The 24,179-nt window shown below is 40.5% G+C and overlaps 1 protein-coding gene across 4 annotated transcripts in view; it reads left to right on the forward strand.

Moving 5' to 3' along the window:
• Positions 1-24,179, forward strand: part of LOC133636332 (zinc finger protein 25-like) — a 341,291-nt gene that overhangs the window by 273,117 nt on the left and 43,995 nt on the right. The gene's annotated exons all lie outside the window — the stretch shown is intronic.

Consider the following 24,179-nt stretch of genomic DNA (forward strand, 5'->3'; position numbering starts at 1 on the left):
AGCTGATGAGGTGCTTAAAAAATTGGGCGCGCTCCACCCAAACAAGGCCACCGGCCTTGATAATATTCCCTCCAGATTCCTCAGGGACTCTGCCTCCATCATTGCCCCGATCATCACGCACATAATAAACCTATCAATTACTCAAGGCCAAGTACCAAAAGATTTTAAGATAGCAAGAGTAACTCCCCTCTTTAAAAAAGGAAGCAAATTGGAACCTGGCAACTACCGACCTGTTTCTATTCTCAGTTCCATTTCGAAAGTAATGGAGAAAATAGTTTATGAACAGGTCGATAGTTACCTTGCCACTAATAAACTCATGTACAAATTCCAATCCGGCTTCAGAACTAACCACTCCACTGACACATGCCTTCTCTATGTGAGCGACCACATCAAACATGAGGTGGACGCGGGCAAATACTGCGGCATGGTCATGCTGGACCTTCAGAAGGCCTTTGACACCGTTAACCACGCTATACTGTTGGATAAGCTCAGAGCAATCGGATTTAACAAAACCTCTTGGAGCTGGATGCAGTCTCACTTGGAGGGGAGGAAACAGGTGGTAGAGGTGAACGGCACCATGTACGCCCCCCCCCTCTCAGTAAGCTGTGGAGTCCCCCAGTATATTAGGGCCTTTACTGTTCCTAATATACATAAACGACATGTCATCGGCATGCGACGTTGAATTGTTATTGTTTGCAGATGACTCTGCCCTGCTGGTATCCGGCAAGGACAAGTCACAGGTGGAGAAAATCCTCAGTGCTGAGCTCTGTAGAACTTGCACCTGGCTCGCTGACAACAAGCTATCCATACATTTGGGTAAAACAGAATCCATCCTGTTTGGGTCCCACATCAACCTTAAGAAAGTCAATGACTTCACCATGAAAGTGGGTGACATTGTTATCACCAGGAAAGATGAGGTCACCTACCTAGGTTCCATTCTAGAGGCTAATCTTTCCTGTGATAAAATGGCAACCACGGTAATCAAAAACGTCAACCAAGGAACGAGATTTCTCTATAGAATCTCCTCTCTGGTCAACAAAAGCACCTTGAGGATTCTGGCGGGAACTTTCGTTCAACCCTTTTTCGATTACGCATGCACCTCCTGGTACCCTAGCACCTCAAAAACCCTCAAATCTAAACTCCAAACATCCCAGAACAAGCTAGTCAGATTACTTCTAGACCTCCACCCCAGATCCCACCTCACTCCTACCCACTTCTCCAAAGTGGGCTGGCTCAGGGTGGAGGACAGAGTAAAACAACTTGCATTGAGCCTAGTCTATAAAATCCGCTACACCTCCCTGATACCGAAGTACATGTCAAACTAATTCCTTAACGTAAATGACCGCCATAACCACAACACCAGGGGGCGCTCCACTAACCACGTTAAACCAAGATTCCGATCTAACAAAGGTCTTAACTCATTCTCTTTCTATGCCACATCAATGTGGAATGCGCTCCCAACAGGTATAAAAGAAAGGGCATCTCTATCCTCCTTCAAAACCGCAATAAAAGTTCACCTCCAGGCAGCTACAACCCTAAACTAACACCCTCCCCGGATTGTTAATAATAAAATGTAAACAATCAAATGCAGATACTTTTTCTTATGACTTCTGATCTCTCTCTCTCTCTCTCTCTCTCTCTCTCTCTCTCTCTCTCTCTCTCTCTCTCTCTCTCTCTCTCTCACTCTCTCTCTCTCTTGCTCTGTCTCTCTATGTCCACTACTTGCTGTACATATCCTACCAAGTCAGACCTACACTGTTCCAATATCCATTTTTCTGTTCTCAATTGTTGATGACTGATGATAACAACCAAACCTAACACCCCCCCCCCCCCTCCACACCCCGGATTGTAAATAATGTAAATAATTCAATATGATTATCTTATGTGATGTCTGTATTATGATGATAGTATATATCTGATAGTATATATCTGTATCATGAATCAATTTAAGTGGACCCCGACTTAAACAAGTTGAAAAACTTATTTGGGTGTTACCATTTAGTGGTTAATTGTACAGAATATGTACTTCACTGTGCAACCTACTAATAAAAGTCTCAATCAATCAATCAAGTTTTTGGTCCGGCCCTCACTGACTTGGGACCATTGCAAAATGATGTGCGTCCCAAAGTCAGCAGCCTTGGCGTCACTATAGACAGCCATTTTAAACTTGACAAACAAGTCAAGGGCGTTTTAAAATCCTGTTTTTATCATCTTCATCTTTTAGCAAAGGTAAAACCATTTTTATCTTTTAACCTTTTTGAAAAAGTGGTGCATGCTTTTATTTCAAGTGGCCTGGACTACTGCAATGCACTTTATGCTGCCATTAGCCAAAAAGCTCTCTCCCGGTTGCAGTTAGTCCAGATGGCGCGCTCTGTGTGTGTCTGTGTGTGTCTGGGTGTGTCTGGGTGTGTGTGTCTGGGTGTGTCTGTGTGTGTCTGGGTGTGTCTGGGTGTGTGTGTCTGGGTGTGTCTGTGTGTGTCTGGGTGTGTCTGGGTGTGTCTGGGTGTGGGTGTGGGAAGGGGAGGGGAGGGGGGTGCGCAATACAACGTAAACCGTTGGCCAACCAAAAAGATACCACAGAACACTATAATGTTCTGTGGTTACTTTTGGTTGGCCAAGTGGACGTGACGACAGGCTGTCCTCACTCAGGTGCGCACAGACCTGGAGGGGCGTGCCTTAAGTCCGGCTGGAAATCGGGAGTAATTTGGGAGAATGGTTGTCCCGGGGAGAGGCACTGAAATTCGGGAGGGTTGGCAAGTATGAGATATTGTCACTTCTTTTCTTTTGTCGAGCACAAAGAAAAGAACATTTTAGTTAAATGTAAGTTGTGTCTTGGATCAAAGATCACGTCTACTGCCCAAAACAACAATTCAAATCTGCCTGGTTAGGCTTTGTGTATGTCACGTGTGCCTTCCTTAGGTGAAACCAACTTTGTGTATGTCACGTGTGCCTTCCTTAGTTGAAGCCAGGTTTGTGTATGTCACGTGTGCCTTCCTTAGGTGAAACCAGCTTTGTGTATGTCACGTGTGCCTTCCTTAGGTGAAGCCAGCTTTGTGTATGTCACGTGTGCCTTCCTTAGTTGAAGCCAGCTTTGTGTATGTCACGTGTGCCTTCCTTAGGTGAAGCCAGCTTTGTGTATGTCACGTGTGCCTTCCTTAGGTGAAACCAGCTTTGTGTATGTCACGTGTGCCTTCCTTAGGTGAAGCCAGCTTTGTGTATGTCACATGTGCCTTCCTTAGGTGAAGCCAGGATTGTGTATGTCACGTGTGCCTTCCTTAGTTGAAGCCAGCTTTGTGTATGTCACGTGTGCCTTCCTTAGGTGAAGCCAGCTTTGTGTATGTCACGTGTGCCTTCCTTAGGTGAAGCCAGGATTGTGTATGTCACGTGTGCCTTCCTTAGGTGAAACCAGCTTTGTGTATGTCACGTGTGCCTTCCTTAGGTGAAGCCAGCTTTGTGTATGTCACGTGTGCCTTCCTTAGGTGAAGCCAGGATTGTGTATGTCACGTGTGCCTTCCTTAGTTGAAGCCAGCTTTGTGTATGTCACGTGTGCCTTCCTTAGGTGAAGCCAGCTTTGTGTATGTCACGTGTGCCTTCCTTAGGTGAAACCAGCTTTGTGTATGTCACGTGTGCCTTCCTTAGGTGAAACCAGCTTTGTGTATGTCACGTGTGCCTTCCTTAGGTGAAACCAGCTTTGTGTATGTCACGTGTGCCTTCCTTAGGTGAAGCCAGCTTTGTGTATGTCACGTGTGCCTTCCTTAGGTGAAGCCAGGATTGTGTATGTCACGTGTGCCTTCCTTAGTTGAAGCCAGCTTTGTGTATGTCACGTGTGCCTTCCTTAGGTGAAGCCAGCTTTGTGTATGTCACGTGTGCCTTCCTTAGGTGAAGCCAGGATTGTGTATGTCACGTGTGCCTTCCTTAGTTGAAGCCAGCTTTGTGTATGTCACGTGTGCCTTCCTTAGGTGAAGCCAGCTTTGTGTATGTCACGTGTGCCTTCCTTAGGTGAAACCAGCTTTGTGTATGTCACGTGTGCCTTCCTTAGGTGAAACCAGCTTTGTGTATGTCACGTGTGCCTTCCTTAGGTGAAACCAGCTTTGTGTATGTCACGTGTGCCTTCCTTAGGTGAAACCAGCTTTGTGTATGTCACGTGTGCCTTCCTTAGTTGAAGCCAGCTTTGTGTATGTCACGTGTGCCTTCCTTAGGTGAAACCAGCTTTGTGTATGTCACGTGTGCCTTCCTTAGGTGAAACCAGGTTTGTGTATGTCACGTGTGCCTTCCTTAGGTGAAACCAGCTTTGTGTATGTCACGTGTGCCTTCCTTAGTTGAAGCCAGCTTTGTGTATGTCACGTGTGCCTTCCTTAGTTGAAGCCAGCTTTGTGTATGTCACGTGTGCCTTCCTTAGTTGAAGCCAGCTTTGTGTATGTCACGTGTGCCTTCCTTAGGTGAAGCCAGCTTTGTGTATGTCACGTGTGCCTTCCTTAGGTGAAGCCAGGTTTGTGTATGTCACGTGTGCCTTCCTTAGGTGAAACCAGCTTTGTGTATGTCACGTGTGCCTTCCTTAGTTGAAGCCAGCTTTGTGTATGTCACGTGTGCCTTCCTTAGGTGAAGCCAGCTTTGTGTATGTCACGTGTGCCTTCCTTAGGTGAAACCAGCTTTGTGTATGTCACGTGTGCCTTCCTTAGTTGAAGCCAGCTTTGTGTATGTCACGTGTGCCTTCCTTAGGTGAAGCCAGCTTTGTGTATGTCACGTGTGCCTTCCTTAGTTGAAGCCAGCTTTGTGTATGTCACGTGTGCCTTCCTTAGGTGAAGCCAGGTTTGTGTATGTCACGTGTGCCTTCCTTAGGTGAAACCAGCTTTGTGTATGTCACGTGTGCCTTCCTTAGTTGAAGCCAGCTTTGTGTATGTCACGTGTGCCTTCCTTAGGTGAAGCCAGCTTTGTGTATGTCACGTGTGCCTTCCTAAGGTGAAACCAGCTTTGTGTATGTCACGTGTGCCTTCCTTAGGTGAAACCAGCTTTGTGTATGTCACGTGTGCCTTCCTTAGGTGAAACCAGCTTTGTGTATGTCACGTGTGCCTTCCTTAGTTGAAGCCAGCTTTGTGTATGTCACGTGTGCCTTCCTTAGGTGAAGCCAGGATTGTGTATGTCACGTGTGCCTTCCTTAGGTGAAGCCAGGATTGTGTATGTCACGTGTGCCTTCCTTAGGTGAAGCCAGGATTGTGTATGTCACGTGTGCCTTCCTTAGGTGAAGCCAGGATTGTGTATGTCACGTGTGCCTTCCTTAGGTGAAGCCAGGATTGTGTATGTCACGTGTGCCTTCCTTAGTTGAAGCCAGCTTTGTGTATGTCACGTGTGCCTTCCTTAGTTGAAGCCAGCTTTGTGTATGTCACGTGTGCCTTCCTTAGGTGAAGCCAGCTTTGTGTATGTCACATGTGCCTTCCTTAGGTGAAGCCAGGTTTGTGTATGTCACGTGTGCCTTCCTTAGTTGAAGCCAGCTTTGTGTATGTCACGTGTGCCTTCCTTAGGTGAAGCCAGCTTTGTGTATGTCACGTGTGCCTTCCTTAGGTGAAGCCAGGATTGTGTATGTCACGTGTGCCTTCCTTAGGTGAAGCCAGGATTGTGTATGTCACGTGTGCCTTCCTTAGTTGAAGCCAGCTTTGTGTATGTCACGTGTGCCTTCCTTAGGTGAAGCCAGGTTTGTGTATGTCACGTGTGCCTTCCTTAGGTGAAACCAGCTTTGTGTATGTCACGTGTGCCTTCCTTAGTTGAAGCCAGCTTTGTGTATGTCACGTGTGCCTTCCTTAGGTGAAGCCAGCTTTGTGTATGTCACGTGTGCCTTCCTTAGGTGAAGCCAGGTTTGTGTATGTCACGTGTGCCTTCCTTAGGTGAAACCAGCTTTGTGTATGTCACGTGTGCCTTCCTTAGTTGAAGCCAGCTTTGTGTATGTCACGTGTGCCTTCCTTAGGTGAAGCCAGGATTGTGTATGTCACGTGTGCCTTCCTTAGGTGAAACCAGCTTTGTGTATGTCACGTGTGCCTTCCTTAGGTGAAGCCAGGATTGTGTATGTCACGTGTGCCTTCCTTAGTTGAAGCCAGCTTTGTGTATGTCACGTGTGCCTTCCTTAGTTGAAGCCAGCTTTGTGTATGTCACGTGTGCCTTCCTTAGGTGAAGCCAGGTTTGTGTATGTCACGTGTGCCTTCCTTAGGTGAAGCCAGGTTTGTGTATGTCACGTGTGCCTTCCTTAGGTGAAGCCAGGATTGTGTATGTCACGTGTGCCTTCCTTAGGTGAAACCAGCTTTGTGTATGTCACGTGTGCCTTCCTTAGTTGAAGCCAGCTTTGTGTATGTCACGTGTGCCTTCCTTAGGTGAAGCCAGCTTTGTGTATGTCACGTGTGCCTTCCTTAGGTGAAACCAGCTTTGTGTATGTCACGTGTGCCTTCCTTAGTTGAAGCCAGCTTTGTGTATGTCACGTGTGCCTTCCTTAGGTGAAGCCAGCTTTGTGTATGTCACGTGTGCCTTCCTTAGGTGAAGCCAGGTTTGTGTATGTCACGTGTGCCTTCCTTAGGTGAAACCAGCTTTGTGTATGTCACGTGTGCCTTCCTTAGTTGAAGCCAGCTTTGTGTATGTCACGTGTGCCTTCCTTAGGTGAAGCCAGGATTGTGTATGTCACGTGTGCCTTCCTTAGGTGAAACCAGCTTTGTGTATGTCACGTGTGCCTTCCTTAGGTGAAGCCAGGATTGTGTATGTCACGTGTGCCTTCCTTAGTTGAAGCCAGCTTTGTGTATGTCACGTGTGCCTTCCTTAGGTGAAGCCAGCTTTGTGTATGTCACGTGTGCCTTCCTTAGGTGAAGCCAGCTTTGTGTATGTCACGTGTGCCTTCCTTAGGTGAAGCCAGGTTTACAGCTATGTTGTTTTTATGCTGTTTGTTACTTATGTTGCAGGTATTTAACATACTTTTGTCAATTTGTTGTGGCCTGAAATAAATTGTCCCTTTGAAACATATCTTTGTCTTTGTGTGTTGTATGTAGACCACATTGTTTGTGTGTTGTATGTAGACCACATTGTTTGTGTGTTGTATGTAGACCACATTGTTTGTGTGTTGTATGTAGACCACATTTTTTGTGTGTTGTATGTAGACCACATTGTTTGTGTGTTGTATGTAGACCACATTGTTTGTGTGTTGTATGTAGACCACATTGTTTGTGTGTTGTACGTAGACCACATTGTCTGTGTGTTGTATGTAGACCACATTGCTTAGCAGAGTTTGTGTGTTGTATGTACACTGTAAAAAAAAATTCCTATTTTTATGGTTAATTTACTCTAAATTTTTACTGTAATTTTTCTATTTTTTTAAATAGTTTATAAAACTGTTGAATTGAAGACATTATCTATAAATAAACAATCCGCCTGTTATTTTAAGTAATATGCCAGTATTGACAAACTATGTATAGTTCTATTTTTTTTACAGAAAAATACCAAATTATTTTCTGTTTTCTTAAATTAATTTCAAATTCATGTAAAATTACAGTAATTATCTGTCATTAAATATGTAGCTTGTTATATAAAAGTATATGTCCATACTAACATTCTAACAGTTTTATATGTCATTTTAAGGTAAATCTTATTTTTTTAATATTTATGTGTATTTTTAAATTCAAGTTGAAAAATATATGTAGCCTGTTATATAAATGTTTATGGTCGTACTAACAATTTAAAATTTTTCTCTGTAATGTGATGGTAATTATCTTCAATTGAATTCTGTAAAAAAACGGTCATCTACTGGCAGCTACGGCTGCCAAACGAAAACCATAAAATTAAAGTAAAACATTGTAAACCAAATAATGATCAAAAAAATTATATTTACAGAAATTTTCATGAAATGTTTTGCGGAAAAATATCGTAATTTTACATGAATTTGAAAGTAATTTAAGAAAACAGAAAATGCTATGTATAACTAATTTGGTATTTTTCTGTAAAAAAAAATAGAAATATACATAGTTTGTCATTACTGGCATATTACTTAAAATAACAGGCGGATTGTTTATTTACAGATAATGTCTTCAATTCTACAGTTTTAGAAACTATTTTAAAAAAATTGAAAAATTACAGTAGAAATTTAGAGTAAATTAACCATAAAAATAGGATTTTTTTTACAGTGTATGGAATGTTTTGAATGAAATCATGGGTAGAAAGAACAATGTCTGTACACCTTTTGTGGAATCAAATGTGTTGGTACTCACTAAGCCATGTGACATTGCCAATCATTTTAATAACTATTATGTTGACAAGGTATCTCAATTAAGGCATTGTATGCATATATCCAACAACAACAAATCAGCTGACCTCATTAGGAATATTATAATGGATAATAAGGTCCTCACTCAGGTCCGCATGGACCTGGAGGGGGCGTGCCTGTTGTTCGGCTGGAAATCGGGAGAAATTCGGGAGAATGGTTGTCCCGGGAGATTTTCGGGAGAGGCACTGAAATTCGGGAGTCTCCCGGAAAATTTGTGAGGGTTGGCAAGTATGGTCTGATGTCATGTCTCACAACACTCATTAATGACTTGGAGATGGTCCTCCTTGTGAGCCATGAAGCGCATTGTCATCAGCGAAAGAGCCTTGAAGATTACTTTTTCCGGTCTTTGTCTTTGCAGCGAAAGGTCTCAGATCAAACATGGATCCGTCTTGGCGGTATCTGAAGTAGATGCCAATGTCAAGGTCCTTGATAGCATGGAGGATGACTTGTGTGAAGAAGAGGTTGAAGGTTGACACCGTTACTGATCCCAAAGCTGCAAGTATAGTCGTCGTTTTAGAGGACCTGACCAATCATGTCATCGTGAGAGAGCCTTATCAACATTGTGAACTTTTCTGGGCCGCCCAATTTTGCCAACATAGACCAGAGTGCTTCAAGATTCACTGAGTCAAAATCCTTGGTTAGTTCAACAAAGACCTACAGGTCCATCTGTTGCTCAATACACTTTTCTGGGAGTTGGCGTATCACAATGCTTCTGCCCAGACAGAAACCACTTTTGATGCATTTGGTGGATGCATCAACAGAGAGAGGGTGTGCAGCGCCCCCTTTGGCTGCACCGAAGATGGCTTTGAGATGGCTGAAGAGCATTTTGGAGTTGAGAGAGTCTGCGTAACGCTGGATTTCCTCAGCTTTTGGCTCCCACCATGTGTCTTGCACAGAGCAGAGCTCTCTTTGGTCTTTTGCTTGACAGTCTTTAAACCTGTCATGTTGGGATCCACAATATAGGCTCTTCTTTTTTCATCAATTTGAGCCTGTACAGTCATGTCGTACTCATCAAACTAGATTTGAATTCTCTGCTTCTTGGCAAACAGAGGTTGTGCAGTCGCTGTTACTACGTCCCTGAACTGGGTCCATTTGTCTGGTGTACTGCCTGTAAGGGGTCCTTTTGAATCCAATTCTTAGTCCAAGCTGGCGGGAGAGTGAAGTTTGGCTGTATTAAAGCATACTTTAGTGACTTTTGCCTATACTTTCATGTGGTTCTTAATGGGCAAAATCTGGAACCTGGGTAATTAGTTTTCCTGCCATCTTATGTGTCTAAACAATAAAGTTCCTTGAATCATTCAACTCCCCTACCTGTGTACTCACCAGAACCCCCTTAGTCCAGCACATCACCCTAGTCTTGCAGCAACTCCACTGGCTCCTCGTCAAAGACCGTAGCCAATTTTAGATCATTTTCTCACTTGCAAGGTTATTCACAACCTCGCCCCGTCATATCTTCATATCTTCATATCTTTGGAACTTTAAAAGTATTTGAAAACATGACGTCTTGGAAGGACATACTTTTTAATACTTTTTGGGGAGTTGCTTGTAGATGTGCAACATGTAAGACCTATGCTGACCCGCATGTAGCAAATAAAGTAGAGGAATGTAATACAGTTATTTCTGTCAGGAGCTGGAATGCTGCTTAGTGACGTGACCCCAAGGATGCAGAGAAAATACTCACATGGAGGGGAAGAAAGAATAGAAAACACAACCACAAAAGGAGTGGAGGAAAACAAAAGAAGGCGAGTGCAGAAGTAAATGCGCAAGAGACGGAACTAATTTTGTACCAGAAACAACACGCGTACGCGAAGCAATGGTCCGACACTGTCTGGATGACAGGGCTGGACTGAAATAGGAGATTGATTGGCAATATGGTACAGGTGTGTCCCGGTTGCATATCAGGCAGCTGGTGTGGAAGATTGTGAACAGCACGAGGAAATGAAAAACACCAAATATGGGCACAGGACAGGAACTTATATACCACATACAGAAAACAAGCAAACTTAAGTCCAAAACAGTTACAAAGATGTAACAATTTCTTCACTTTCGGATGAAGATATCAACCTCTATTCTCTCTGGTCGGTGGAACCAATCAGATGATAGGACCCGCCCCCTGACTTTGATGGCTGAGTTTGAAAGAAAAAATACATTTATGTATTTAATTTTAATGAATTATCACATTTAAGTAATTATTTAAAGATGTATTTATTTGTTTAATTTTGTCCCACTTGACCCTCCATATTTTTGGAACACCAAGACTTCCACAATATGGACTCATTTAGCCTTTTCAAATCAAGAACACACTTATTCCAGAATGCTTATTCACTTTCATTTCAGCTATTTCAAGTTTCTTGTCTAAACTGACAATTTATGTTTCACATTGTTCAATGTTGTAATGTTTGTATCGTCTCTAGAAAGGCACCTTATAAATAACATTGATTATTATTATTCGTATTATTCCTAAACAGAGGATTTGGTCCTTTCACATCATCTACAACCTTTTTTTCTTCCTGAGAACTTTAAAAAAAAGAACTAAAATGGTGGTGATTTACTCATTTTTTTGTCATGTTTATTTTCATAGCTTCTTTCAAGCCAAACAAAGGAAATAAGATTATTTTGCCAGAGCACATTTGTATCACTACTAGAGGTATTTTGTCAAAAATAAAGGATTTAGTGTTTTATTAATATGAGCAGCAACATTTCAATGGTACTATATGTAGGACTTTACAATACTGTACTGCCGTCTACTGGTGACTTTTGGCTACCGCACGATAAATTGACGTGTAGGCGAGAGGCAGTAGCTTAGTTTCACTTTCACTTTGCCTTTGACCTAATTTTTCATTATCATCAGAATAAAACACAGGACCAAAATGTATCATTTTATTGGTGAATAATACAACAATATACACATCATTTTAGTTCATGTAACAATTACAACAAAATAATACAATTAACCATTTTATTACAAACAACAGTTTTAACAAAGTCAATAATGCAAAATAAATGTAGAAAATCAAAAAGTGATCACGCTCCTGATTTACTACAAAGCTTTGAGTCTTCTGCGCATGACACATCTCGCGAGAGCAGAGCAGTCATAGACGAGAGCAGAACCGTCTTGTAACGTCAAGCGTGCCAACTGTCGTGAAAGCACATTGACGCAGAAAGAAGCCAGAAGGACGCTAATAAGTCAGTCTTATTATTTGTTCTCCAGTTTGAAATATTTACGTCGTATAAAATACATCTTTGATTCTTTAACTCAGGGTAAAATCGTCTCGATGTGCTAGAAGCACTTTGCTGGATCTCGTGCTCGTTTATTGTTCGTTAGCTTAGCTCGCTAGTTAGCTTAGCTTGTTAGCTTCTAACAGAAGTTATCAACACATCGCTAAGTAGAGATCAAGCGTGAGAGTAAAGTGTTGTGATTGTGTGAAAATGTCTACATTACACATGTTGAGAGCGTTGGTGGATCAGCGACTAACTGCTGCCGTTGAAGAAATATTTGTAGTGTTAGAAAGAACGATAGCAGAATACGAGGCGGAACTTTCTAGAACAAAAGAGGAGAACTATCAACTACTGGACGCTGTTTTCAAGAAACATCAAGTTGTGTTACACAGAACAGGTTTGTTGACTTCTTACTCTCACATGTTTACTAACTTTATATCTGATTATTAACACCTTTCTTCAATAGATGGTCAATCAGTGGCCTAGTGGTTAGAGCAGACCTGGGCAAATTAAGGCCCGGGGGCCACATGCGGCCCGCCGGACATTCCCAAATCATTTTTTAGATATTTAAGATGGAAATTTAAATATCTAAGTTTAAGTTAGATATTAAACTTAAACATTTCATACATTTGTTTTTGAAATGTATGAAAATTCCAGTTTTCCTGGAAATTCAAGTTTGAGTTTATAATTCCTGGTTTTCCAAAGCCCTATACAAAGTATTTCAATGGTTGGAATCTGCGCTTCTGCATGATATACCAGTTACTATGGTATTCTAATTAGTTACTATGGTATTCTAATTAGTTACTATGGTATTCTAATTAGTTACTATGGTAATCTAATTAGTTACTATGGTATTCTAATTAGTTACTATGGTAATCGAATTAGTTACTATGGTATTCTAATGAGTTACTATGGTAATGTAATTAGTTACTATGGTCATCTAATTAGTTACTATGGTCATCTAAGTCACAGCAGCTCAGACGAGGCACCGAGCAGTGTGGGCGGGGAGTGTTTCCACGGAGTGTTTCCTGAAATGTGGGTGTCAGGGACAGACGCGGAAGAAGATTTTCACAACAAAGTTCTAAAGCTTAGTGATATATCAGATATATCCGATTGTAAGTGTTTGTTTTTTTACCCTTCGTGTTCATATTTCGCTGTGTTTGTTGCATTTTGCTTGATTGTAAAATATGTGGATGGAGAGGGGGTGTGACGTTCATATGTTGTCAATATTCAGTGTTTTATTCTTCATAGTTAATATTGTAAATCCCACATTCTTTAATTTCATGTACATTGTGGGTGTCTCATTCAGTAAACATTTTTTAAATTCCATTCCGTTTTTTCAGGCGTTTTTAGCATTCAATCAGACATTATTGTGAGGTTTTGTATTAGTGGTCCTAAAAATACAAATACCGGCCCCCAGACACATCTTTTTCTCTAAATGTGGCCCCTGAGTCAAAATAATTGCCCAGGCCTGGGTTAGAGTGTCCGCCCTGAGATGGGTAGGTTGTGAGTTCAAACCCCGGCCGAGTCATACCAAAGACTATAAAAATGTGAGCCATTACCTCCATGCTTGGCACTCAGCATTAAGGGTTGGAATTGGGGGTTGAATCACCAAAAATGATTCCCGGGCGCGGCCACCGCTGCTGCTCACTGCTCCCCTCACCTCCCAGGGGGTGATCAAGGGTGAGGGGTCAAATGCAGAGAATAATTTTGCGACACCTTGTGTGTGTGTGTGTGTGTGTGTGTGTGTGTGTGTGTGACAATCATTGGTACTTTAACTTGAACTTAATAGGAAGATGGTTTGTCTTGTGGGGATGATGCAATGCTTTCATTTACATTCTTCATGAAAACGAGACAGTTTGAGGTTGATGTTCCTCTCAGTTTGTAACAATGTGTGATTGATTGAAGGAGTTATGAGAAGTTTGCATAGGAAAGGCTACACTTTCATCACGGTACACATTCACTGCTCAGTGTTTCCCCAGAAAATGTGTTAGTTAAAGGCCTACTGAAAGCCACTACTAGCGACCACGCAGTCTGATAGTTTATATATCAATGATGAAATCTTAACATTGCAACACATGCCAATACGGCCGGGTTAACTTATAAAGTGACATTTTAAATTTGCCGCTAAACTTCCGGTTCGAAACGCCTCTGAGGATGACGTATGCGCGTCACGGAGTCCGAGTAACGGAAGTTATGGTACCGCGTAGAATCCTATACAAAAAGCTGTGTTTTCATTTCATAATTCCACAGTATTCTGGACATTTTTTGCAATTTTTTTAATGAACAATGAAGGCTGCAAAGAAGACAGTTGTAGGTGGGATCGGTGTATTAGCAGCGGACTACAGCAACACAACCAGGAGGACTTTGTTGGAGCGCTAGCCGCCGACTTCACCTTGACTTCCTACGTCTCCGGGCCGCCAAACGCATCGGGTGAAGTCCTTCGTCCTTCTGCCGATCGCTGGAATGCAGGTGAGCACGGGTGTTGATGAGCAGATGAGGGCTGGCTGGCGTAGGTGGAGAGCTAATGTTTTTAGCATAGCTCTGTGCAGTACGGTTGCTAAGTTAGCTTCAATGGCGTCGTTAGCACAGCATTGTTAACCTTCGCCAGGCTGGAAAGCATTAACCGTGTATTTACATGTCCACGGTTTAATAGTATTGTTGATTTTCTATCTATACTTCCAGTCAGGGGTTTATTTTTTTTGTTTCTATATGCAGTTAAAGCAAGATGCTATCACGTTAGCTCGTAGCTAAAGCATTTCGCCGATGTATTGTCGTGGAGATAAAAGGCACTGAATGTCCATTTCGCGTTCTCGACTCTCATTTTCAAGAGGATATAGTATCCCAGGTGGTTTAAAATACAAATCTGTGATCTACATTAGAAAAAGGAGAGAGTGTGGAATCCAATGAGCCAGCTTGTACCTAAGTTACGGTCAGAGCGAAAAAAGAAAAGTCCATCGCTGCCTCTCAAGTCCTTCACTGTAACGTTCCTCATCTACGAATCTTTCATCCTCGCTCAAATTAATGGGGTAATCGTCGCTTTCTCGGTCCGAATCTCTCTCGCTCCATTGTAAACAACGGGGAATTGTGAGGAATACTAGCTCCTGTGACGTCACGCTACTTCCGCTACAGGCAAGGCTTTTTTATCAGCGAGCAAAAGTTGCGAACTTTATCGTCGATTTTCTCTACTAAATCCTTTCAGCAAAAATATGGCAATATCGCGAAATGATCAAGTATGACACATAGAATGGATCTGCTATTCCCGTTTAAATAAAAAAAAATCATTTCAGTAGGCCTTTAAGGTGGTGGGAGGGGGCGTTGCCGGACGGGGAAGGGGGTGGGTGGGTGTAAGGAACAGTGTAACTCGGCCTGTCGCCATCACGTCTCCACCTCATCGCTGCCACCACAGCCTGGGGGGCCAATAGACTACAGACTCTGATTACATTGAACACATTGTTTATAAAAAAATAACCAAATAACAATATCTTATAATAAATACAAATATTAGAGAAATAAAGAAGCCTACAATTTTTGGTTGTGTTTTCCGCTCCATTTGCAGAATGGCGATATACGATATGTATCTCCATATTTTTCCCGTAAAGTACAAACAAAACACAAAACAGTCCGAGTTACCTGAGATACTAAGTATGTCATTATTATGACTTAGTAAGTCAATATTTTGACTTAGTAATTTAAAGGTTAGTTTGTCTAAATTGTCAGACGATTGCTTCTCTGAGGTCTCCATCATGTCCAGAAGTCTCTTCTTTATCTGGACGTCGTCTTCTACTGCATTCAGCAACTTTGTCTCCATTGGAAGTTTTCCTTTTAGTCTGTCCTGCTTGTGGCTGTTGAGTTTTGCCTCGTGAATTTTTTTTTTTTTTACAAAATGACATTCAACAATCATGAATACATTATTTGGGATAAAGCCACAAGATAGTGACATGTTATTTACAACATGTCAAATGGTCCTCAACATCGTCAGGAAAAATTGTGCGTCAATAAAACACTTCGAGCTATTTTAATTTTGACAGAAAAAAACAATATTTAATGCAACTGCAGTTTTACTTAACTCAATATTATTTATTACAAGAAACTACTCAAAGCATTTTTAATACAAGCCTATTTAAATACATGTAAAACAGCTGAACTTGAATATATGCTTGCCATCTTGACTTCTGATTCCAAAGCAAGTATTTTTGTCACACTGTTGTCAAACAATGATCATATTCAAACAAATATGATTCCACATTGTTGAAAGTGGTCATCTGAGAGCATTTGGAATTGCAGTGCAGTTCATATAAAATGTTTTGATGCCCCATCTATCTGCCTTTTAACAATATTACTTCCTAGCAATGAAGTTAGCGCCCACATACCTGAAGTAGAGCTCTTCTCTCTTTCACCACAGAAGATTGTGGATTGCTCCTATTGGAATCTTGCTGCTCTTGTACATCATTGGGCATATCTTTGTCTGTGACCAGGCTGTCAAGGGTGAATGGAGAATCCCAACTCCTGTGAGAGCTTGTGTCAATATCTGATGTTTCTATTCCAAATGGAATGGATGTAGTTGATGGAGAAGCGCCCCAGGTCTGCTGGCATAGTTGGAAGTACAGCAAAACAACTCTAGCGTAACCACTTCTTCCACCTGCGTCCACTGCTTGTCTGTACTTTCCACCAATCACTTTCAGTTTAGTGTGGATAGTTGTTTTTGTCATGTCCTCTTTCCGATGAGGATATTCGTCAGATGTCCCTCCAAGTCCGTACCGTTCCAAAATAGGGTAAGAATGTCACCAGACTTGGACTGGCAAGTTTCCCAGTCAGCACTTTGTTGAGTTTTGTTTACTTTAAGCTCCAAAACGATGCTTAAAATTTGCTCTACTTCTCTGTCAGTCCACATATATAATTATTTATTGCCGTGACCCGCCATTTTTGATATATGCCGCCTCCGGAAATGAAGTTTTGGATGTTTCTGATTGGCTAAAATGGTCTTAAGTCCTAGGCTACAGCGCCCCCAGTATTTTGGCATGTGTATGACACTCAGTGTATGCCTTTGCTTGGGGACAGTAATAGTTTTTTAAATGCGCACGTGTGGCTGGAGATCCTGTTAAGACGTTAGTTTAGGCGGTAGCTCTTTGTTGTTAAGGCGGCCGCCTTAACAACAAAACGCTGCGGGAAACCCTGCTGCTACAAGAAAGCCTGAGATGGTTTCAGTGGAAATATGTTTTAACTCACATTACTATGTAGAAATGAGCATTTACAATACAAATATACTGCAAGAAAATAAAAAAATATATAATTTACAATAAGCAAAAGGCTTTGTATAGTCCCAGTTACGAGTAGCCACAACCTGTAATGTCTTCTCTTTTTGATAGGGACTTACACATTTTGGTGGGATAGCAGGAAAACCATTTAGAACCTTTTTCGTAGTGAAATCTGGGTTGAATGTCATTTGTACAACTACCTCTGGGTAGTTGCAATACATGGGTATTTTAGTGGTATGGTGTATCTTGTACACCAGACCAACTGCAAGAAGCTGTACTCTGAAATGGTTGGCAGAAAGGTGAGCCCGAGTAGGACGGTTGAGTAGAAGCCCAATCATTTTGTTTTGGCTGTCTGGAGTTTGTTTTTCAGGGCTTTTAAGGCGTCACGGTACCAAACATGAACTCTGTAGTCAAAGTGGGGTTAAATGAGTGCTTGTGTTAGAGTCTTAAATGTATTTCTACCCACCAGCGGGGTGAACCTACTATGTAAGAACTAGGGTTGTAGGGTATACCGGTATTGGTATAGTACCGTGATACTAATGAATCATATTTGGTACTATACCGCCTGTAAAAAGTACTACTTCTATGATTATATCAATATTTTTTGGCATCACAACATCTTCTTTTGTTTCAAAAATATTATATGATGTTTATAAAGTCAGTAAATATGTCCCTGGACACATGAGGACTTTGAATATGACCAATGTATGATCCTGTAACTACTTGGTATCAGACTGATACCCACATTTGTGGTATCATCCAAAACTAATGTCAAGTATCCAAACAGAAGAATAAGTGATTATTACATTTTAACAGAAGTGTAGATAGAACATGTTAAAACAGAAAATAAGCAGATATTAACAGTAAATGAATAAGTAGATTAATAATCCATTTTCTACCACTTGTCCTTAATAATTTTGACAAAATAATAGGTAGATAAATGACACAATATGTTACTGCATATGTCAGCAGACTAAATTAGGAGCTTTTGTTTGTTTACTTACTACTAAAAGACAAGTTGTCTAGTATGTTCACTATTTTATTTAAGGACAAACTTGCAATAATAAACATATGTTTAATGTACCCTAAGATTTTTTGTTAAAATAAAGCCAATAATGCACTTTTTTGTGGTCCTTTCTATTTAGAAAAGTATCAAAAAGTACCGAAAAGTATCAAAATACATTTTGGTACAGGTCCCGGTACCAATATATTGGTATCGAGACAACTTTAGTAAGAACATAATTTGTCGGTTGATTCTTTGACTACCTTATTTGTCATTTTTTCACTGGAGAGATTAGTCTCTACGATGCAGCCAAGATAGGTCATCTCATTTTTGTTTGTTATAATATTGTCACCCACTTTGACTGTGAAGTTATCTACTTTTCTGAGGTTAGGAATTGACCCAAAAACCTGTGTCTTAATTTGCCAGTTTGTCATTGAAAGCCTTGCTAGTCTAGGTTTTAAGGATTGTAGCTTCACTTGTTTTGTGGCTGTCAGTCTCGGTTCTATGTTCTTTATGGGTATAGAAAATGATGTAATGATCACTTAAGCCGCATACAGTAGTTCCACTTGTGGTGATCTTAGACTGGTCAGAAGTAACAACGAGGTCTATGAAGGTTTAAAAGGACTCACTCACCCTGGTAGTTTGCTTAATGAGCTAAGTGAGACAATGTTGGTGGCACAGCTTAGTGAAGGTTTTAAAAATGGGTGCATCCTTTCAGGACATATCTGTGTTCCAGTCCCCAAGAAGATGTAAGCCTGTATCAACATCCATCTAGCCATCCATGTTCTACCGCTTGTCCCGTTTGGGGTGCTGGTGCCTATCTCAGCTGCATTCGGGCGTAAGGCGGGGTACACCCTGGACAAGTCGCCACCTCATCACAGGGCCAACACAGATAGATAGACAACATTCACACTCACATTCACACACTAGGGACCATTTAGTGTTGCCAATCAGCCTATCCCCAGGTGCATGTCTTTGGAGGTGGGAGGGGCCTATCCCCAGGTGCATGTCTTTGGAGGTGGTAGGAAGCCCGAGTACCCGGAAGGAACCCACGCAGTCACAGGGAGGACATGCAAACTCCACACAGAAAGATCCCGAGCGCAGGATCAAACCCAGGACCTTGGTATTGTGAGGCACACGCACTAACCCCTGTTCCACCGTGCTGCCCCCTGTATCAACATGTTTACAAAAAACTCACACACTCACCAAAAACATTTTATACTATAATCATATCTAATTAGTTAAAATTTCTCTTCCTGATTCTGACTTACATGCATCAATAAGTGAAAGTAAACATATATTTTCAGTAACCAAAGTAGTCAACGCTTTAAATTAATTAAAAGAACATAAAGGTGACTGACTTTCCTTCAGCGTGTCGTAGATGGTCTCCAATTCCTAAAGAGGAATTGTTGATGGAGATAATCCATAAAACACCACATAGTAAAACATGTTTTGGTAAAAGTTCCTTTTGGCCCAGCCAACAAAATGACCACTTCTTCTTCTTCTTCATCTTCTTTCATGTTTATTTCGAATATGTAGACAAAACAAAAACAAACACATTTTGCAAAAAACACAAAAAAGCCATTCAAGAATGAATAACAAAAACAATAATAATAATAATAATAATAGTAATAATAAAAAGAAACAAGAAATGAAAATAAACATTAATGTAAACATATCCGAAAAGGAGTGAGAAGAAGTAAAAACTTATGTACTCCCACCCCTCTTACTCTACTGTATGTATAATAATAATAAAAGTATATAAAAATTTTATGTCATATATCAAGCTTCTTAGAATTACTCCTAAGAAGTCTGCTAAGAGTTGACTTAAGAGTAAATAAATTCTTCGCTGAAAGCTGCACTTAAAAGTTAGTTATCAAGCATCTTACTCACACTTTCAGCGAAGTGTAGAACTGAATCTTAAGTGTCACACTCAGAGATGAATTACGACATTATTATGTGCCGTAAACGGAATTTTAGGTGACGTCGTTTCTGTGTCCATAGAAATGACCAATCACGGAAGGGAGTCCCTTGTCTAAGAATAAAGAAACATCTTAGAAATATTTAAGTGGACAATGGGAGTGTATATTTTGACAATAAGCTACAAAATAATACAAAACAAACTAGTCCCCGCCGGCACTCACGCTACCGCTCCCTCTCTTCTCTTGCCCACACACTCACTGACGTCACTCACCTCACATGCTGTCACCTATTAAAGGGCCACACGCACACGCTACTCTCATAACATTTTATTTCCAATTCATTAATTAGGCAACTAATTTGAAAGTGGTGTGGGTGGCTCTATATATACTAGCCCACTGCAGCCACATGCAGAAATCAACAAGGAATCGAAAATTATTAAATCTGTGACAAAAATAATGCCCGCCCTGTCTAAACGATACCGTTTGATCAGCTGCTCGTCATCAAACAAATCCAGGACATCCTTTTGCTCCCTGAACGTTCGCGCACGTCTCTCTCGCCTCAGTGCCATCCCCTGCTGGCAACTCCTAACCACTTAAGACACCTCTGAAGGTCTCTTAAATATCGTGGAGAGTAGGAGTGATTCTTAGTCTTAAGAAAGTTGATAAAAAGCTTTTATTCTTAAGTTTGAGAGTAGGACTAAATTTCGCAAATTTTTAGGACTTAAGTGTAAAATGGCACTCTAAGACGCTTGATAAATACGGCACCTGGTCTCGCTTTGCTTGACATTTTTAATTCTAAGAGAGACAAAACTCAAATAGAATTTAAAAATCCAAGAAAATATTTTAAAGACTTGGTCTTCACTTGTTTAAATAAATTCATTTATTTTTTTACTTAGCTTCTAATAACTTTCAGAAAGACAATTTTAGAGAAAAAATACAACCTTAAAAATGATTTTAGGATTTTTAAACACATATACCTTTTTACCTTTTAAATTCCTTCCTCTTCTTTCCTGACAATTTAAATCAATGTTCAAGTAAATTTATTTTTTTTATTGTAAAGAATAATAAATACATTTTAATTTAATTCTTCATTTTAGCTTCTGTTTTTTCAACAAAGAATATTTGTGAAATATTTCTTCAAACTTATTATGATTAAAATTCAAAAAAAATATACTGGCAAATCTAGAAAATCTGTAGAATCAAATTTAAATCTTATTTCAAAGTCTTTTGACTTTCTTTTAAAAATTTTGTTCTGGAAAATCTAGAAGAAATAATGATTTGTCTTTGTTAGAAATATAGCTTGGTCCAATTTGTTATATATTGTAACAAAGTGCAGATTGGATTTTAACCTATTTAAAACATGTCATCAAAATTCTAAAATTAATCTTAATCAGGAAAAATTACTAATGATGTTCCATAAATTATTTTTTAAATTTTTTTAATTTTACATGAGTTATTATTTGTATAAACATGGTGCAAAGTAATTCATGATTTGTTAAAAAAATGTAAGTGGCTAGCTAGTTAAAATGGGATATTGTGATTTCACAAGACTGTCTTAGAAGTGATCATTTGAAAATGTTCAATTTGAAAAATGTGCACTTAGAGAAAATATAAAAATAAAGTGTTGCATATTGATATTTATCTGTTTCTATATATATTTAATGTGAGAAATCATTAAGATGATCAGTGTTTCCGCAAAGATACATATCATTAATTATTAATAATAACATAGAGTTAAAGGTAAATTGAGCAAATTGGCTATTTCTGGCAATTTATTTAAGTGTGTATCAAACTGGTAGCCCTTCGCATTAATCAGTACCCAAGAAGTAGCTCTTGGTTTCAAAAAGGTTGGTGACCCCTGGTCTAGTGATTGAAGGAAGTAGGCACATACTGTGTATTGTATTTATAAAATCTTCTGTGCTTTTATGATTGCTATGTTTCAATATATCTATGTTAGTATCTCCACATATAAATATATTTGTATTACCTATTCCTGAGAACATGCCTCCCATCCAGTCCTTAAAAGTATCAATACTTGAATCAGGCGCCCTGTTTACACAACTGATTAGCATATTTTTTTTGTTTTCCACGCAGATCTCAATTGTAATGCATTCGAGAAGGTTATCAACCACCTGTGACATAGCCTCTACAATCTTGAAATTGAAATTTGTATCCACATAAATTGCTACTCCTCCTCCACCCTTGTTAATTCTGTTTTTATAAGTAAGTTCATAGCCATCCATCTCAAAGTCCATTCCCCTTTCCTTGTTGAACCAAGTTTCAGATATTGCTATGATATTGAATGGTTGTGAGAATGAGTACGAATAGTTCTTAATGGATTTAAAGTTTGTATATAGACTTCCACTGTTAATGTGAATAATAGATAACTTCCCATCTGCTTTGATGTTGTGATTATACTGTTCAGTAGTGTAGTATTTACAAGAGTTATTAATGTTGGAAAATAAATTTATATCTGGGTCAATGTCCAGTTCCAAGTCCAGTGTGTTGTGCTCATAGTGATCCAATGTGTTAAATTCAGTAAATTGTTCATAATCTATTATCCGCTGATTTAGACGACTGTCGTCACCCATTGTAGCGAACGTCATATTGTTGTGTGTCATGGTGTGTTGTTACCTTAGTTCAGTTAGACCAGAATGCCAATAGCCCACCTATCCCTTTGGCTCTTCCCTACTGGTACTTGTCTAACTCCTCCATGCTTCTGATGAGTACCACTTTTGCATTCATTCCGTTCAACTTCACAAAGATCTTGCAACTTGTGGTCCAAGTATTCTGTATTTTCCCCTGCTTCCTGAGGTGGCGTGCCTTTTTTGCAATGTCTGCGTTGTGCTTCGTTAAGTGCTCGTTCAGAAAGACGTTTGAGCCCTTTAACTTTCTCCCCTGGCTCAGTAGTGCGGTCTTGTGCTTTCGTTTACAAACCTTAGGATGACAGCTGGTTTGTCATTGTTGTCGTTGTTTCTCCTGGGCAGGGTATGGCAAGCCTCAATGGTGTTACAGTCCAGTGTGATTCCTTTGGACTGTAGAAAGGTAGCCACTTGTTGCTCCGTTGAGATATCCAGCTCACCGTCGGCGACACCGCTCGCCCCCGCGTTGTTACCGGCGGTCACCGCCCGCGCGTATGACCGGGGTTTTATGTGGAGACCCGATACAATCACATCATTGATCCTGCTGTATTGCTCCAAAGCTTGGACCCTGCTCTCCAAAAAGTCGAGTCGTTTGTCCTTCTCGGCGTTCTGGATCCGCAGCGTCTTCACTTCCGCAACCAGCTCCATGATCGTTTTCTGCTGTTTACTCACAACAGACATCTCCTCTGTCAGAAAGTCAAGCGACTTTCTAATTTCGTCGATGTCCTCCTTGTTCTTCTTGGTTCCCATGTTGCTTACTACCACACTGTCTACCACTCGGATACTGGCTAGAGACGAGCCACCCGAGGGTAACACGTTAGCAGTGTGTGTAGCAAAAGTTTAGCAGCTGGGTAAATTGTTGTAAAAAGTAGTAGCCTTGTGTAGGCTAGGCTGACCATATTCTGAAATCCCAAAAAGAGGACACATATATGCGTGCCAAGGCGGGCAGCACGCCAAGGCCGGGACTAGGTGAAAATTTGCCAATGATACTCGAACTTGTTTCATAAGTAATATATTTATTTAAATAAAGCATTTTTTCTCCTATGTTGACAGTAGTGTTGGTGCTAGGAATTTTCAAAATGGGGTCCCAGGGACCCCATCAAATCATACAAATGGGGTCCCACAGTAAATTTTTGGGGTACCACTTTTTTGTAAGCGTTTTGAAAACAAATGACAAATGTATGCATTATCCTGTTATATCTCACATTCTATGTTGTGTTTTGGAAAAAGGTTGTCATAAACGAGCTCTCACCCTGCACAGCTGTTTTGTGCTTTGTAGTGTCGATATGGGCTTGTAGATCTTTATTTGCCACAGATATACACGTTCCTGCTTTGCACACTGTGCATTCTGCTTCCCATGTGTCACGGCCAGGACCAAAACACAAATACTTTTTCCGCAAATCATCCGTGAAGTTGCATTTACTTTTCGGCATTTCTTGTTTTCATGTCTGTCTCCACTCACTAGCTCTCTCGCTCTGTGTCTCTGCCCCTCCCTCACGAATGTTTGTGCGTGCGCACCTTCACAGCTTGTTTTGTTTAACCCCTTCTTGACTTAACCCTAGAGTCTAGGGTCAGCAACCTTTATCACTCAAAGAGCCATTTGGACGAGTTTCACAAATGAAAGTAAACAATGGGAGCCTCAAAACTCTTTTGAAGTTTAAAATGAAATAACACTGTATACAAAACTTTGTTTTGCTTTGTGCTATGTTTTAACCAGGGGTCTCAGACACGTAGTGTTGTGTCGTTCGCGAACGATTCGTTCGAAAGAACGAATCTTTTGAGTGAACGTACTGAACCGAATCACTTCATGAACTGATTCGTTCCTTTCTCAGTTCAGTTGAGCTT

Source organism: Entelurus aequoreus, linkage group LG20 (genome assembly GCF_033978785.1).
Source record: "Entelurus aequoreus isolate RoL-2023_Sb linkage group LG20, RoL_Eaeq_v1.1, whole genome shotgun sequence".
Classification (NCBI taxonomy): domain Eukaryota; kingdom Metazoa; phylum Chordata; class Actinopteri; order Syngnathiformes; family Syngnathidae; genus Entelurus; species Entelurus aequoreus.